The sequence below is a fragment of the Carcharodon carcharias genome, chromosome 1, assembly GCF_017639515.1.
Source record: "Carcharodon carcharias isolate sCarCar2 chromosome 1, sCarCar2.pri, whole genome shotgun sequence".
NCBI lineage: Eukaryota > Metazoa > Chordata > Chondrichthyes > Lamniformes > Lamnidae > Carcharodon > Carcharodon carcharias.
Window position 1 is genome coordinate 196,080,781 of NC_054467.1, and position 17,733 is coordinate 196,098,513.

The window sequence follows — 17,733 nt, forward strand, 5'->3', positions numbered from 1 at the left end:
TCAACTTTAATGGTTTCAGTACCGCCACTGGCCACATTGCCTCAGTCATGGCCACTTCAGTGCTAGCAAGCACTGTCTCCTCCATGGGGTGCAGACATCCAGTCGTTACCATCCCCCCACCAGGGGGGTGTGCTGTTGGTGCTAGAGAGAGATTAGTGTTTCAGTGAGTGAGGTGGATGAGTTTAGGTGATGTGCCTGTTATGGTTGAATAGCTGGCACAGTGTGCAAGATGTGAGGCTTGAGGCAGTGTTAAGTGTGTGAGGATGAGGTGAAGCTATGAATGTCAGGTATAGGTCATGGATGATAGAGCGTATTGGTAGATGAGTGAAGTGGGTGGTGGTGAGTTGGGCACACTGTGAGGTTAGTTGTTCTATTGCAAAGTTGTGGTATATGAGGGTGAATTCACTGACCTTGATCACCCTTGTGAGGTGATTAAACCTCTTCCTGCACTGTATCCAGGTCCTGAGCTCTATACTGATTGTATTGTGTGATGCCTATCCGGTCCTACATGTCTTCACTAAGTATGTCCAAAGGACCTTCTGTGGTCTTTCCTCCTGTCCACATCAAGTACAAGGCCAATTTTGCTGTCACAAATTCACAGAGGCCTCTCCAACACCTGACGCACCCTTTTCTTGCAGGTCAGATAATCCTCCCTAGCCATTTCCAACATCTGACGCAGCCAGAGGCCACCTTACGAAGTGCGGCCTGGCTTCATGTAGCAAAGGCTAACTTATGTAGTCTACCCTTGCACACATTTGGGCCTCTCACTTTAGTGTGCAGCCATTCAACAGCAGCTTCAGCATTGGGATACATGATGCTTTCATTTAAATTAGCAGCACAGGAAAGAAAAAGCGCAAGTTAATCCTGCATTGCAAGCTCTGCACTGATTTTCAGGAGCAATCCAATTTTGCATCCATTGTTTCAATCTTTTAATCAGTTTACAAATGCTAATACAAGCATTACTCCCACTGCTGGGAATAGGCATTCAAAGTCTGAAATTTATTTCAACAGGAGATATTCAGCAAATGCAGAACCAATGCCACTTATTCCAGTTTGGACCAGTTCACAGTTTAAACTAATTCACTGCTGATCCAGAAAGTTGCGGGACTGTATGAAGGCCCAGGAGATTGAACCCATGAATTTTTATAGATTCTATTGATATTCACACCCACCGGAAAGCTTGTTATTTAAATCTCCTTTAAAACTCCAGTGCCCTGATTTGTCAGCAAACACTGTTTAAGCAGTATGAAGTATTTCAAGAAGCTGCTAATCACCTCTCTGAATAAAACAAACCTCCAGAAGTAGTGCCATAAATCGCTTGCGCCCTTAGCATCTTTAAGGATAAAAGTTAGATCAAGCACATTAAGAATATCACTCAATTTATTATCCAAAATAGGCACAGGATAAAGACAAAGCAAACTGGCTATGGTTAAAGAGAGCTCTAGAGAAGAGTCATATGGACTTGAAACACTAACTCTGTCTTTCTCTCCACAGATGCTGTCAGACTGCTGAGTTTTTCCAGCTTTTTTTGTTTTTGTTTCAATTTTCACCATCCGCAGTATTTTACCTTTATATATAGAGCCTTGTTTTCAACTCGCAATGGAATAGACTCATCTTACAGGAGACAAATAGAAAAACCACCATCTGCAAGTTCCCCTCCAAGTCACTCACCATCCTGATTTGGAAATATATCGTCATTCCTTCACAGTCACTACGTCAAAACCCTGGAATTCCCTTCCTAACAGCAGCGTGGGTGTACCTACACCACATGGACTGCAGCGGTTCAAGAAGGCAGATCACCACCCCCTTCTCAAGGGCAATTAGGGATGGGCAATTAATTCTAGCTTAGCCAAGCCATCCACATCCCGAGAATGAATAAGTAAAAAAAAAATGCATGGCAACTTGGCTCTAAAGAAAGACAACAAAGAGTAGGGTTTAAGGGTAGCTACTCAGACAGGCAAAAGATGGATAGCGGTGTTTCACAATGGTCGGCGCTGGGACCATTGCTGTTCCCCATTTTTGTGATGGTATTGGTTACAGAACGTGCCTGTTAATGGAATTTTCTGAATGTTAACAGCACATCTTCATTAATTACTTGAAACTACATACATATATACAGTAAAGGGTACAGACATGGAGCTGTCTCCATCCTAGGTCTTATCACATCTCTGGCCAACATCACATAACCCTACGTATAGGTCATGTATCTTCTTACAGTACCGTGTGAGTGGTACTTTAGTCAGTTCCACATTAACCCTGTATGTACCAGACCCGTTTATTAACTACATCATTTAAATAAATGATTTGAACTCAGGAATCAGAAGGACAATTTTAAAAATTGTGGCAACGCCAAATTGGGAAGCATAATCAACACTGAGCTGAGGAATGCTGTGACAAATTACAAGACATTAATAAACATATGGGTGTGTAACTGGTAAATGAATTTCAATATAGATAAATGTAAAGTAGTGTGTTTTTGCTCAAAAGGATAAGGAGGCAACATATTCCTTGGAAAATAAGGATATAAATGGGATAAAGGAGTAAAGGAATCTAGGACAATAGATACATAAATTACTAAAACTAGCAACACAGGTTAATAAAGCAAACAGAAAGCACTTGGGTTCATTTTGTAAGGGATAGTATTGGAAAGCAGGGAGGTTACATAAAGCATACATAGATTCTTGGTCACACTTCGAGTGCTGGCCTCCTTATTATAAAATGTATATAGAGGCATTGGAAAAGGCACAAAAATGATTTACAAGGAGAAGAACAGAGAGGTTGTGCGTATTAGGAAAAACTGAACAGGCTGGGCTGTTTCCTCGAGAAAAGAAGACTGAGGTGTGACCTGATGGTCTTTATGAGACGAAAAGGTTTCATTGCATAGACATAGAGATGATGTTTTCACTTGTGGGGAAATCCAAAACAAGGGGCCATAAATATAAGGTAATCACCAATAAACCTGATAGGGAATTCAGGAGGAATTTCTTAGAGATTGGTTTGAACATGGAACTGATGACCAAACTGACTAACAGTCATTTGGTATTACAGAACTTGAGTATTGCTGAAAAAAGAGACATATCTAAGCTTTTCATCTTTCACTCATTAGGACACTTTGCAAGAATACCCATATAAGGGGAAAACAGCAATTTATACTGTATGTGAAGAAAGTGCTGATTGGTTGGCAAGTGGCATTGCCATGAAGAATGCACCAGTGATGGTGACTGACAGTTAACTGCTAAGTATTGTTTGAAATCTAAACCAGGCAGCTTGACCTTGATTGGTCAAGGCATTGCTCAGAGGAATGAGTCAGCAAATGGCTATCACTTATTTTGTTTAGTTAAAACAGGCATATGTATGTATGTACATGCTGTTTTTGTTGTTTCCCTCTTATATGGGTATGCTTGTGAAGTATCCTGATGAGTGCAAGATGAAAAGCTTAGACATGTCTCTTTTTTCAGTATTACTCAAATACACTAGTTGAGACTATTAGCATAGATGATAGAGTTAAATGAAGGCAGAAGGTGGCTTGTGCGGTGCATAAACTCCCGCATCAAAAGGTTGGGCTGAATAGCCTGTTTCTGTGCTTTACATTCTATATAAATCTACTTAATTGTTTTCAGTTGAAATGAAATAGTAGTGTGAATATAACAATTTCTCATATTATGATGAAGTGTTCATAGTATAATAATAAAATAAGTCAAGTTTACTCAAAACCAACAATGAAATAAAGAGCCTACTGAGCTAGCTAGTTTGTAATATGTAATTACACCAAACCATATCCACACAGAATTTATGTCAGAATATAAAGGAAGGAGAATTTGGATGACACATTCGGGATGTTTTTTTCTTAAATAACCAAGAGTTAACCAATCAGCAATTCCAGGGAATTATATGCATCCTGGAGCATTAATAGGAAAATCTTGGGCTGAAAATAGATTATGAATGTGGTACCTGGGGGACTCTTAATGTAGAACTAATCATTTGGATGCAGGTAAACAAAAGTCAGTAAAGGCTAAGGAAATTAACTTGTTTTCTGTGGTTATCAAGGTCATGAAGATAACTGACAAATTTGATCTTGGGAAGTTGTCCACTGACTAGTGAAGTGTTCAAATGCCAACATTATTAAATAAATAAATACATACATACATAATACATAAAATGACGAGATTAAGTGAATGGAGTGAAGTGGAGAAACGTTACACATGGTTCATAAACTGAAGACATTATAAATTAATCTCAATTTAGGGAAATAAGCTTTTCATGCTTCAACTTAACAACTTATGGAATGCACTGCCATCTAGTGCAATAAATATCGACAGAGCCATGGCATTCCAAATAGAATTTGATCAATTTGTAATACAGCAGGGAGCAGAAGGATTTAAAATTTTGGCAAGAAAGGTGAACAGCTCCTAGAACAGGGTAATTGTGCTACTTAGTTTTGAGCTGAATAACTTTTCTTGTCACTACTTGCTTACAATTTTTGATTTTTACTAGTATAACATTGCAAAAATTAATCTTGTGACAGGCCAGTTTCTGTCACTTCAAGCTATTCACTCTTAACACAATTTTTGTGTTATAATTTATTCTCATTACAGCAAATATGGTTTCTAAATTAAACAAAAGTATTTAAAATGGTCTCCAATTGGAATTATGTTTTATTAAGCAAGCAACAAAATATAATAACTTACATTAGTTGCTGCTGATACTGAGCTGATATCATAACACTCAAGTACTAACCACAACACAAGGAGCTCTGGTGGCTCAGTAAATAGAAGTGTTTTAATGGAAACGATTGTAATTTTGTTTGACACTAAAAATACTAGGAGGAAGTTACAAAGTATAAGCTTAGAGATGGACTTTCACTGAGTTGGGATGACTTGGGAGCCCTTGAAAAATGATGGGCAGGTCCCAGTTCCAGGATTCCTGAGCCCTTTCCTGGGGTTTATGATTTTCAGGAGTGCCTTGTAAGGGTGCAGGCTGGTTCAGGTTACAAGCCCACACCCTACACTCCCAGCCTCACTGGCTCCATTGCAGCTCCAGTCCTCAGCAATTTCCATGGAGCTGGGCCAGCTTTTCAAACACTCTTAGTTCCTGGCTCTTCAGAGGAATTGTAAACCATAGTCTTGCATGAGGGAACCTTTTCAAACACGAGTTCGATCCTCCTCATGCCCCACCACCACAAGGACCCTCATGCCCCCATGTCCGCAGCCACCCCTATGGCCCCTCATGCCCCCATGCTAAGGAATGCCCCCCAAATAACTCCTTTGGCTCCTCATGCCCCTATGCCAAGGTATGGCCCCTCACCTGCTATAGCCCCTCATGGCCCCATGCCAAGATATAGCCCTCCCATGCCCATTCACCCACCATACACCGTATAGAAGCAATGAATGCTATAGCGACAATAGGATGTATAAAAAGCCTCATTGTGTATTCTTGGTTGAGAGCCCAGAAATCAAATAGAGAGCTGAAATAACCTGACCCTTAGGGAAAAAATACTTGATTAACAGCTCCAGGTCGCTAATCTATGCTGTCAATTTCACAATGTTTATTTATGCAAGATAAAGAGATTTCAGGTACTTTCAGTTTCTGCTATTGATACTTGAAAGGATGTGGATGATTGACTTCTAGCAGGCAGTAGTAAAAAGGAGTGTTTTCATGAAAGTGGAAAAATATCAATCAATTACTTTTTTGAAACTTTGTTGACATGTTCTATGGTCACTATAATGTTCATTGCTTCTATACAGAGTATAATGGGTGAATGGGCATGGAAGTACCTTGGTTTGGCATGGTGACATGACAGGCCATAAGAGCTGAGTGGCAAAATTCTTTTACAAGGGGGGCATGTGGGACCATGGGTGGGGGGGGGAGTTGAGGGGGAATACCTTGGCATGGGGACATGAGGGGCCACAGGGGTTGTTTGGAGGGGGCATAGCTTGGCATAGGGGCATGAGCGGCCATGGGGGATGGGTTAGGGGCATAAGGTGGTATGGCTAGGGTATGGGGAGTGTGTGGATGTTGAGGGGTGAGGGCTGGAGGGCCTTTTTGTTTCTATTATAAGTTGCACAAGTTAACCAGCACTGAGGCTGGCCCTTAAACAGCCCACCCCGGCACCTGTGGCAGCATCCAAACTTTTTGCTGGGTTAAATGACAGTCTGCAACCACACCTCTCTACCCCCTGCCAATCCCCACCCCACCACCGCCACCCCACAATGAAAATCCCATCCTCTCAGGCACTTTCTCCCGACTCAAGCAGGCGAAGCTGGGAATTTTCCAGACTCACTTTCCCACCTTGAGGATGGAAATTCAGTCCTATTATAAACGTAGACTGTGAAAGCATTTTGAACCCATGTTAATTATGTTAAAATCCCCATTGCTTTCTAAGTGTGTTCCCAAGGTCAGATAATAAATGACTATCAAGATATATTCAAGATTCTGAAAATTTAATTTGTGAGTCCAGCTTTGTGCAAAACCTTTCCCTCCAGGCTATCCTATTGGGGAAACATTTAAATTAATTAGTTTAGTGCCTCATGGGCTTTAAGTTAGTCACTGTACTATTGCTTTGTGGAATGCCATTTAGGCAACTACATGCAACTTGGAAGCATTACACTTTAAATTGCGAAAGAAAATGACTATTATTTACAGCAAAACTACTGAAGCTTGTCGGCTGTTGAGCACTCAGAATCTTTTCAGAATGCTGGAGTCATATTCCATAAAATCTGAAGTTTCTTCAAAGTTTCTAAATAACCACAGGGTACACAAAGATTCATTTCTGTCAGTAGGAGTGAGAAATTGCTTCACAAACCGTCAGGTGGTGACACAAAAGCAATGCCTCCTAACAAAGAATGGTACGAGGAATGTTTATTTTATTTTAAATTTTTAAATGATGACATTAACAGAAGCATAATTTTGTTGGCGTGAACCAGATATCATTAGTAATTTATTTCCCTTGAAATTTTGTCCCAAAATATACTATCTTTTAGATAATTGCGGTGTGTCCTTAAACAGCCCCATGTCCTGGAACCAGCCCCATGTCCTTGGCACATACTACAGCAGTGGCTGGTTTATTTAATGAGGCCTACACAAGGATGAAGAACGAACACATAAAACCGAGAGTTGTGTGAATTTTTTGGCAATTGAGTCCTCGGCTAAATATTTGGAAATGGCCAGCCACATATCATTTCAAAGATAAAATTAACAAATTCTATGGTTTTTTTTGGTTTGGGGGGGAAAGCACTGATGATGTTGGTTTACATGTGTATTTTTTTATAAAATTTGACATCATGACTAGAAACGTTTTTTAAATAGAATAACACAAACATTTCAGAAATATCTGTGTAGTCAAACAAGTCTCTCTTATTTTGTATAGTTGTTCTGAGGTGGTAGCAAAGTTTGGAAAAACATTGTGAGAAAGCATTTGCACATGAGAGGATATGCATTCAATAGAAAAATAAGATTTGGTTTCCTGGTAGGCTTCTGTGCAGTTGATATTATTCTAATGCAAAGAAAAGCTTGTGTGAAATATTTTGTCCCGTGTCTCTACACGTCTTCGAATTTTAATCAGAAATAACTCAAAATCTCAATTCAATTGGACTACTGAGGTAGAGTAGCAATGTAAAGTCTGCTGTGTTTGTTTACATTTAAGATGTTAACTGGCCACGTGGGTGTAACCCAGGACCATAGGCTTTAGTCTAAAAACAGCCTGCGGCTGGAGTAACATTCTTGTGGTTGACTGACAGCTCTAAAGTTAAACACTTTTCAACAAACTTTAAATGGCTTTATCTCCTTAAAGAAAGGGGACTGTTTATGCCCCAAGTTACGGTTATTTTGAAAGCATCTTCGAATCAAGAAAAATAAATGTGTAATTCTTGAAAGTTAAGTCACTTGCTTACTTGACACTCTCAAAAGTGGCAGCAGAAAGCAAGGCAACCACACTCTTCTCAAGGATACTATATTGACAAATTAAAGCAGTCATCTTCCTATAGAAATAAGAGGACTGCACTCTTATTTCAAAAAGCAAAATATGATAAAACACCATCAGCGACTTTCCATCCCAAGAATTTTCCGGCCCCGTTGGTGTCGGACATCATGGCGAGAGGGGTGGTTTGGGAAGGGGTACAACATGGCGAGAAGCCAAAAATCAGTCTCATGCCGTCATGAAACCAGTTTGCGATTGTCCGCTCCACGTCCAGGCTGCGTTTCCCGCCATTTTAATACATTTGCATCTAATTATAAGCCCTGCTGACTGGAATCATCCCCCCACACTGGATCATCTTGGCAAGTCGGAGGATTGCACTCCGACGTGTATCTGAACTGTACATAAGCAATGTGCACCTGGTGGGCTGCACTTCACTCAGGACTTCGAGGTTTGTTTGCCTACCTTGCTTCAGGTGGCACTCATGGTCATCAGCGCCAGGTTTCACAGGCAGCACCACATCACTTTTCGAGGGGCTTACGGGCAGGCCTCTACCTATCAGACCAGCCGTAAGGCGGGGATGGCTTTTCAATTGCTGCAGGGCTAGGGCTTGCTTGGGGAAGGTGGAGAAGTGTCCTCAGGTAAGGGAAGAGGCTGTAGTGCGAGGGCTGTACTGAGGAAAGAGTGTGTGGGGCACATGTTGATCTGTGCAAGGGGCCTCAAGATGGTGAGGGCTGAGGTGGCAGTCTCCAGAGGAAATGAGGCCAGATGGAGATATAAGGGTGTGTGTGAGATAGTGATTTGGTGATGTCCCTTGAGCTGGCAGTGAATGAGATGCTAGTGAACGTGTGGTGGTCTTGTGAGTATGTGAGTTTAGAGAGATAAGATGGTTGCCTTCCCCTGGCAGCATGGATGAGATGATTCATCCATTTTCTGCACTGATGGCCAATCTCTTGTGTGCAGCATTGGCACTGACCACCTCTGCCACTGCCTCCCAAGCCAGAGTGATGAGACTGATGGGCCTCCTGCGGCCAGACAGGGGGTAGAGGACATCACGAGGGCCTCCCTGGCATCCAGAAGATGCCCCAGTGATGAGTCACTGAATCAGGAAGCTACACTCTTCTTGGCTTTTGGGGCCATGTCTTTGCCAGAGCAGTCCTGGGCTGCAAGCAATGAGAAGTGTGCGTGCAGCTGCAGTTTAAATATGCCGCCTGGTGAGGAAGCGGTGAGGTAACAGTGTGGCGGGCAAATCGGAGGGTGCCCACCAACGAGACAGCGTGTTTCCTGTGGCTGCATAATTAATGAGGTGGGATGGGACCATACGGTGAGAAAACCCACCAGGGCAGCCAGCGGGTAAAACAACTTTTTTCCTGCCTGCCATTGCAATTTGTGCAAATCAGGGACAATTCTGCCCTAGGTTTGAGCTATGTCATTTGATTCATGTTAGTGATCCATAAATGATAATTAATCTCATCTCAGTGAACAATCAAAATAGTAGTTAATGAACATACTGTTGTAGGTATCTCATGTTTTAATGTGTTTCATGTAACTTCAGTTAAGTTGAGATAAGGCAGAATATACGGTGGTACAGTGTTAACATGAAACCATTACTATTCATACCCTCTTCCGTTACTCATACTCATTGCAAAGGCAACCTTCATAAGGAGACTCATGTCTCCTGTTAACTGAAATGTAGCCTTATTCATGTAGTGAATGGGTTGTCTCAAGACTAACAATTCACCCTTTGGCCTTGAATTTTCACGTAACTTTGGCAGGAGATTAGCAGACCATGGTGTCAGCCAATTTACGACAGTAGAGGTAGCTGTGTATGTAAAAAGTTGGGACCAAATTAACTGTAACAGTTGATTTGCCATTCCAGCCAGCCTGCTCAGATGCCTGCCTAAGTGGGATACATCCTTCTAATGGTGATACAGCCTACTGGAGACTCTTCCCAGGACTCAGAAACCCCAAGAAAAAAGCTACCATTCATTCATGGGATGAGAGCATCGCTGGCTAGGCCAGCATTTATTGCCCATCCGTACTTGCCCTTGTTCAGAGGGCACTTAAGAATCAACCACATTGCTGTGAGTCTGGAGTCATATGTAGGCTAGACCGGTAAGGATGGCAGATTTTCTGCCCTAAAGGATATTGATGAACCAAATGGGTTTTTACGGCAATCATCAATACTTTCATGGTCATCATTAGACTTTTAATTTCAGATTTTTTATTGAATTCAAATTCCACCATCTGCTGTGGTGGGATTCGAACCTGGGACCCCAGAGCATTATCCTGCGTCTCTGTATTACCAAGAAGTTCAAGTCTCAAGAAGTTCATGATATCAAAGCTGAACCAAACAGTAGCAGTATCTCTGGCCTTCAGGTATCATCTCAACAGCACCACAGGATAAGTGTAAGAAAAGCAGAGTAACATCTGCCTCAAAAAAAGCAGTTGTGTAAATATATATGTGCACATTAAAGTCATTTCAGTATTTTTGTACTATAGGAAGATGTCGAGTTGGATCCAAAATTGACTCAGTGACAGGAAACAAAGGGTAATAGTCGATGAATGTTTCTGCGAATGGAAAGTAGTTTCCAGTGGTGTTCCACAAGGCACAGTGTTGGAGCCCTTGCTGTTGATTGTTTATTAATGATTTAGACTTAAATGCGAGAGGCATGATTGGGAAATTTGCAGATGACACAAAAATTGGTTGTGTAGTTGATAGTGAAGAGGATCGCTGTTGATTACAGAATGATATCAATGATTTGGTTGAGTGGGTGGAGAAGTGGCAAATGGAATTCAATCCAGAGAAGTGAGGAGGGTAAACAAAGCAAGGGAATACACAATAAATGGGAGAATATTGAGAGGGGTAGTGGAAGTGAGAGATCTTGGAGTGCATGTCCACAGGTCCCTGGAGGTGCAGGACAGGTGGGTAAGGTGGTAAAGAAAGCATATGGAATGCTTTCCTTTTTTGGGCAAGGTATTGAACACAAAAGCAGAGATGTAATGCTGGAACATTATAAAATGCTGGTTAGGCCACAGCTGGAATTTTGTGTACAGTTCTGATCACAATACAGGAAGGACATAATTGCACTGGAGATTATAGAGGAGATTTACAAGAATGTTAAAGGCAAAATATTACGGATGCTGGCAGTATGAAATAAAATTAGAAAATTAGAAAAACATTGGAAAACACTGGAAAAACTTAGCAGGTCTGACAGCATCTGTGGAGAGAGAAACAGTGTTAACAAATTTCGAGTCAGCAGGTCACAGGTCTAAAGAGAGACTTTTTTAGCCAGTAACCCCTTTAAGGGCTGCACAGGTGACCTCTGTAGGATATCACAAGCACCTGCCCACAAATGCATCCATGGGGTCATGCACACCACCTTTGTGAAGGCACACAACTTTGTGCATTTTGCCTGAAGCCAGGAAATCCAGGACACTAGAGTGCTGGGATTTTCCCAAATCTCAGGTTTCCCACAGATGCAGTATGCCATCAACAGCTCCTCGGGGACAAGGGCTACCCTCTGAAAATGTGGCTGATGACACCCATGCGGCGGCCTCAGACTGCAGTAGAGGTTCATGCTGGAACTCGCACCTTGGTGGAGCAAAGCATTCAGATGTTGAAACGAGGTTTCGGTGCCTGGACCGGTCTGGTGGAGCCCTGCAATACAGTCCACAGAGGGTGTCACACATCATTGTCACCTGCTGTGCCCTTCACAACCTGGCGCTGCAACGGGGAGAGGGGCTGGCTGAGGAGGTGATGCAGGAGCTGGACATCTCCTCCAATGAGGAGGATGTTGATGTTGATGAGGGTGAGGAGGTCCTCCAGTTTGGCTGATGGCAGTGTATATACCCTCTTTGATACAGCTCCTGCCATGGAGACACAGCGGAGGCCCTAATAGTCGTTCGATTGCAGGAGGATGATGACGACATGCAGTGAGAACACTCCATAGATCTTCACATAGCCTCTGTGAATATCTGACTCCTGTCTGGCCGAGGGCAGCTTGCTTGCATTCTGTGATCAGGGTCATATCATGGAGATGCAGCCGTGAAACTTTAAATCCACCTGGTCCTTTGTCTGCCTTCAGCACCTGACCCCTTCAAGAGCACAGCATCACTTGTCACAGATGTTGAAGAGATGGGGGCCAGCCCTACCGTAAAGGTGCTGAGAGCTCAAAGAGAGAATGACGGAACTCTATGACACCTGCCCATGACATTCTGGCAGCAATGACAAGCACCATCAAGGTGCCGGCATCACTAACGTGTCCAGTGAATGTGAGGCCGGACCATCACTTTGGTCTGAAGGCTGCACAAAGCACAGGGAGGAGGTCCTGGACTAAGATACCTGCCTTTATGTTGTGCAGAAACCAAAGTCTCACATTTGAGTGACATGAAAACTGCTCATCAGAACAAGGAGCCAGAGGCAAGGAGACATTCTTGGGAGTTTATTTACAATAGTGAACATTATCTACAAGTGATTAACACCCGTGCCCAGGCTGTGCAACTACATTTTCTTAGGTAGCTTGGCCTAAATATCCAACTGGTTATGGTACTGGGTTTGTAACCCCAAGATCAAGAGTTCAAATTTCACAATGGCAAACTATGAAACAATGTAACTTCATCTGAAACAGATGGAAACGGGTTTGTACTCGAAAGAGTTACATCTTCTTAACCTTCCTAACCCTGCCGCTATGTCTTGGTGCTCCCCCAACATCCACAGCAGGGCTGGAGGCGGCCTGCTAACTGTGACATCCTGTCTGTGATGACCTCTGCATGCACCCCCTGGTGGGCGAAGACCTGGAGGGCCTCGGCCTGCTTTGGGTGTCCTGCTGTGTGCCAGGTGCACCCTCCTTGGCCTTTGGAGCTGGAGCTGTGGGTGTTACAGGAAGATTTGGATTGACCGGTCAGTCCCTGAGCCACCTAGGTGAATGGTCATGAGGTGTTGAGCTGCTGGTCCTCCTCCCTATGTGTGCCGATGGTCCCTAGCTGACTCCCTGAGGAGAAGGGGAAGCAGGAGTAAAGTCGAGCTGCCCCGCACTCCTCTCGCATTGACACTGTTGGAGGCCAACTATAGCATCAGTGATGGAGCTCAACCTGGGCAGCAGGGCAGTAGCGATGTCCTGGACCAAGGCCTCCATGGAAGCTGCCACCTTGCTGGTGCTGACCTCGGTGCAATGGCATGCTGGCACTATTACTTCAGACTGAAGGTGGACGGACTCCTCCATTGTCCCTAACAATATGAGGAGTGCATCAAAGACGTCCCTTCCTGATGTTCCTGTGATTGTCTTTGCAGCTCCACCATCTGATTGAGAACCGAGTCAAGAGGCTTATCATCTTACTCAGACTCAGCAGATTCCTTGCCTCCAGCAATCCTCCAAGTGCCAGTGACATAGGATATCCCTGCCTCCACCTGCTGTGGAACAGGTTGTGTGCTGGGCCCACCAGATTGTGATCCTGAGGCTGCTCTGCATCTAGGTACAACCAAGTTGTGTGTCGCTGTGCTGGTGGAGGGTGTGGGTGAGCACTGTGACAGGTCTTCAATGGTGCTGCCCTCAGGGTCCTCATCCAAGGTGCTCTCAGCGTTGGAGTCAGGGTTAAGGTTGCCTGAGGCGACGTGTGAGATGTGCCTGGGAGAGAAAGTGGAAATTATTAACGCTTGGCAGCCTTGTTACACACAGAACCATGGACTCAGAGTAGCGTTGCCAGATGGATGATCAGATGCAGGATCCTCAGGTGAATGCTTGCTGCCAACTTCACCATCACTGCAGGAATGCTCTCACATCCTCTCCAGCCAGCTCCAATGCGCGATTCTGGAATGTAGTGAGGACCTTGATGTCCGGCACTCCATCCCAATTCAGGGACATCTCCCGGTGATTGTGAACGATGTTGTCCTGCATAAAGACAAATGGAGAGAGTGTGAGCAAGGCCCACGCCAGGCCAAATGAAAAGGATGCCAGGCGTGTATGTGTGTGTGTGTGTGTATGTATGTGCGCTAAGTAGAGCCATGGATGGAATGAGGAGATGAGGCCAGATGGAGATGCGAGGGTGTGTGTGAGTGTGAGTGGTGATGTCTCTTGAGCTGGCAGTGAGTGAGATGCCAATGAACGTGTGATGGGCTTGTGAGTGGGTGAGTTGAGACTGATGAGATGGTTGACTTACCCTGGCGGAATGATGAGATCATTCATCCTTTTTCTGCAATGGATGGTTGACTTCTTGTGTGCAGCGTTGGCACTGACCACCACTGTCACCACCTCCCAAACCAGAGTGGTGAGATTAATGGGCCTCCTGTGGCCAGAGTGGTGGTAGAGGACATCGCGGTGGCATCCAGAATGTGTCCCAGGCATGCGTCACTGAATCAGGGGGGCTGCACTCTTCTTGGCTTGGAGCAGCCCTGGGCTGCAAGCATTAGAGGTCTGCGCAGCTGCAGTTTAAATATAGTGCCCGGAGTAAGGATGTGACAATGTAACAATGTAAGGAAATGACATGCATTGAACAGATGTTTTGTGTCTGTCCTCATTGTAGAAGACAGAAATAACATCTCAGAAATAATTGTCGATCAAGAGGTGAAAGGGAGGGATGAATTTAAAACAATTACAATCATCAGTGAAAGGGTACTAAGAAACTTATTAGAATTAAAGGCTGACAAGTCCCCAGGACCTGATGAACCTCATCCTAGGGTCTTAAAAGAAGTGGCTGCTGAGATAGTAGATGCCTTGGATGAAAGGACCAAATGTGTGGTTGCTAAATTTGCTGATGACACAAAGACAGATTGGAGAGGAAATTGTAAAGATGACATAAGTAGTCTGCAAAGGGATACGGATTAAGCGAATGGGTAAAAATTTGGCAGATGGAGTATGATGTAGGAAAATGTGAACTAGTTCACTGTGGCATGAAGAATAGAAAAGCAGTATTTTGTTTAAATGGCAGGAAATTGCAGAACTCTGTGATATGGAGGGATCTGGGTGTCCTGGTACATGAATAAGAAAATGTTAGTGTGCAGATACAGCAAGTGATTAAGGAGGCAAATGGAATGTTGTTATTTATTGTCAGAGGAATAGAATATAAAAGTAAGAATGTTTTACTACAGTTGTACAGAACGTTGGTGGGACCACATCTGGAGAACTGTGTACAGTTTTGGTCTCCTTATTTAAGAAAGGACATAATTCCATTAGAAGCAGCTCAGAGAAGGTTCACTAAACTAGTGCTTAGAATGGGTGGGCTGTCTTATGAGGAAAGGTTGGAAAGGGTAGGCTTGTATCTGCTGGAGTTCAGAAGAATAAAAGGCAACTTGAATGAAACATGTAGATTCTGAGGGGTCTTGACAGGGTCAATGTGGAGAGGACGTTTCCTCTTGTGGGAGAATCTAGAACTACAGGTCGCTATTTAAAGGGAAGGGGTCACCCATTTCAGAAGGAGAGGAGGAGAATATTTTTCAGCCAGATGGTCATGCGTCTTTGGAACACTCTTCCTCCAAAGGTGGTGGAGGCAGGGTTTTTGAATATTTTTAAGGCAAAGGTAGATAGATTCTTGATAAGCAAGGGGGTTAAAGATCATCGGAGGTAGGTGGAAAGGTAGAATTGAGATTACAATCAGATCAGCTGTGATCTTATTGAATGGCGGAGCAGGTTTGAGGGGCCGAGTGGCCTACTCCTGCTCCTAATTTGTATGTTCGTATGTATGATCATGTAGCTGCCTCACCACGTAGCTGTCTACAGCTTGCTTCCAAATATGGTGTTGGCCTTATTAGCCACCTCTTGGGCTCCTGTTTCCAGCCATCCCTACTAGGGCCTTTAAGCCTTAACTGTCTTTGTTTCTGAAAAAAGACCCATTCAAGCCAGAAATACAGTTCTAGATGCACTCAGGTTATGGGTGTTGACACTTTTTAGTCTGAAATGGGTTCCATTGTCTTGGTGAGACAGTGGCCTGAATTTTACGGTACTTGAGTGGCCTTGCGCATGACCTGAAATCAAACATGGCTACAGGGTGGTAGGGAGTGCCTAGTCATGGTGTTCCAAGCATCATGGGTATGGGGAAGACTTGATCTGCCAGTTGGTCTTCCTCTGTTCATCATTTTCATACATTCTTATGCTCGTAATCTTCTGACTCAGATGAGTTCTACCCCAGAGCAATGGCTAAGAACTAATTCTGTGGAATTTGACATTGTTCTCTAAAAACTCAGCTTCAGTGCATATGCATGAGTCTAATGAATGATACAATTTGATTCCAAAGGATTCATTATATATGCTGTGCATCTTCATTGTTCAAATCAAGGATTATTTATCATGCTACCTGTATCACTTACACACAACTCCTCACTTTTTTTTTGAAGCCAACTTGTTTTTATTTTAAGTAACATTCTCCAGTCCCGCTATTGTAGGCCTTTTATCTACATCCTGCACTTGGTTAGTCTGCGGAAATCCAGCAAGTGGTTGATAGATTTTAATGGGAAATTCCATGTAAAGACTTATCAAAAGCCGAGCAGTGAAGTTTACTCAGTCAGTGAACCAAAATAATTTTTTTTGGATGAGAATAAAAATATCAGTTTCTATTTGTCTCATGCTGGGTTTCACAAAATCCAAAAATCAGTATACTGATTATTAGAGAGACGTGAAGGTTATAAGGTCTTAATTTAGAGAAGCTACTTGCATTCTAGGTTTAATTCCTGCATACTTAAAGGTTAAAATGCTTTCATTTGTGTTCTGTCTCTCCTCCAGACAACTCTTATTACTGAAATTTAACAGCACAATTATCCTTGAATATTTATTTACCCTTTACCCTCTGAGTTTTTCTCCCTTGTTTGTTCAGATTGGAGATATGTTTCTCCCCTGTTCATTATATCCTTACTATGTTGAAATCAAAATTTATCACATTCTTGCTCTTGCCTCTATCAGTCCTGCTCTCTACAATCTACAAGTTTTGAAAGGTGGAAATCACCTAAACAAGATTTTTTGACCTACTTCACCCAATGTGTGAAGAACTTACTGACATCATTTTAAGCACATAAGAAATAGGAGCAGGAGGAGGCCTTACAGCACCTCAAGGCTGCTCCACCATTCAGTATGATCATGGCTGATCTTAAGCCTCAACTCCACTTTCCTGCTCACTCGCCATTTCCTTTGATTCTCTGAAAGACCAAAAGGTTATTCTATTTCAGCCTTAAATATATTCAACAATGGAGCATTGGGATAGAGAATTCCAAAGATTCACAACCCTTTGAGTGAAGAAATTTCCCCTTATCTCAGTCTGAAATGATCAGCCTCTTATCCCAAGATTGTGCCCCCATGTCAAGTTTGCTTTGCATTGGTTTGAACCTGGCCATCTGACAGTTTAACTTTTCTAACCTATTTACTTTAAACCCTTCTTAGTCTCCTTTGTCAGTTGTTCCACTATTCCACGTTTCTCAGTCTTCTTATACTAAAAGTCAACATTATGGTTATTTAAGCTATTATGACTGGTGAAGACCCATGTCAGGACTGTGGATTTATGTGCTGATTGCAAAGAACTCTATCTGACAGGCTTTCTTGAATTTAAACACAAAGTGGTTAATTTATATTGTGCTAAAAACTCAGCAGATACGGATGTAAAGATTTTTAAAAAATAAACATATATCCCCACCTTCACAACACACACACATTCACAAGCATCCAGAATTACTTGTTATACAGTAGAGGAGGTTATTTTTTGACCAAATTAAGATTCATTGGTAAATGGTTAAAAAAAAGTGTTCACTGTTTATGCATTCTTCACTGTTGCTCAAGGCTGAGGCAGATTTTTCATGGTGTCGTGAAATTCCAGTGGCATTGGAGTCAATGTAAATTGCA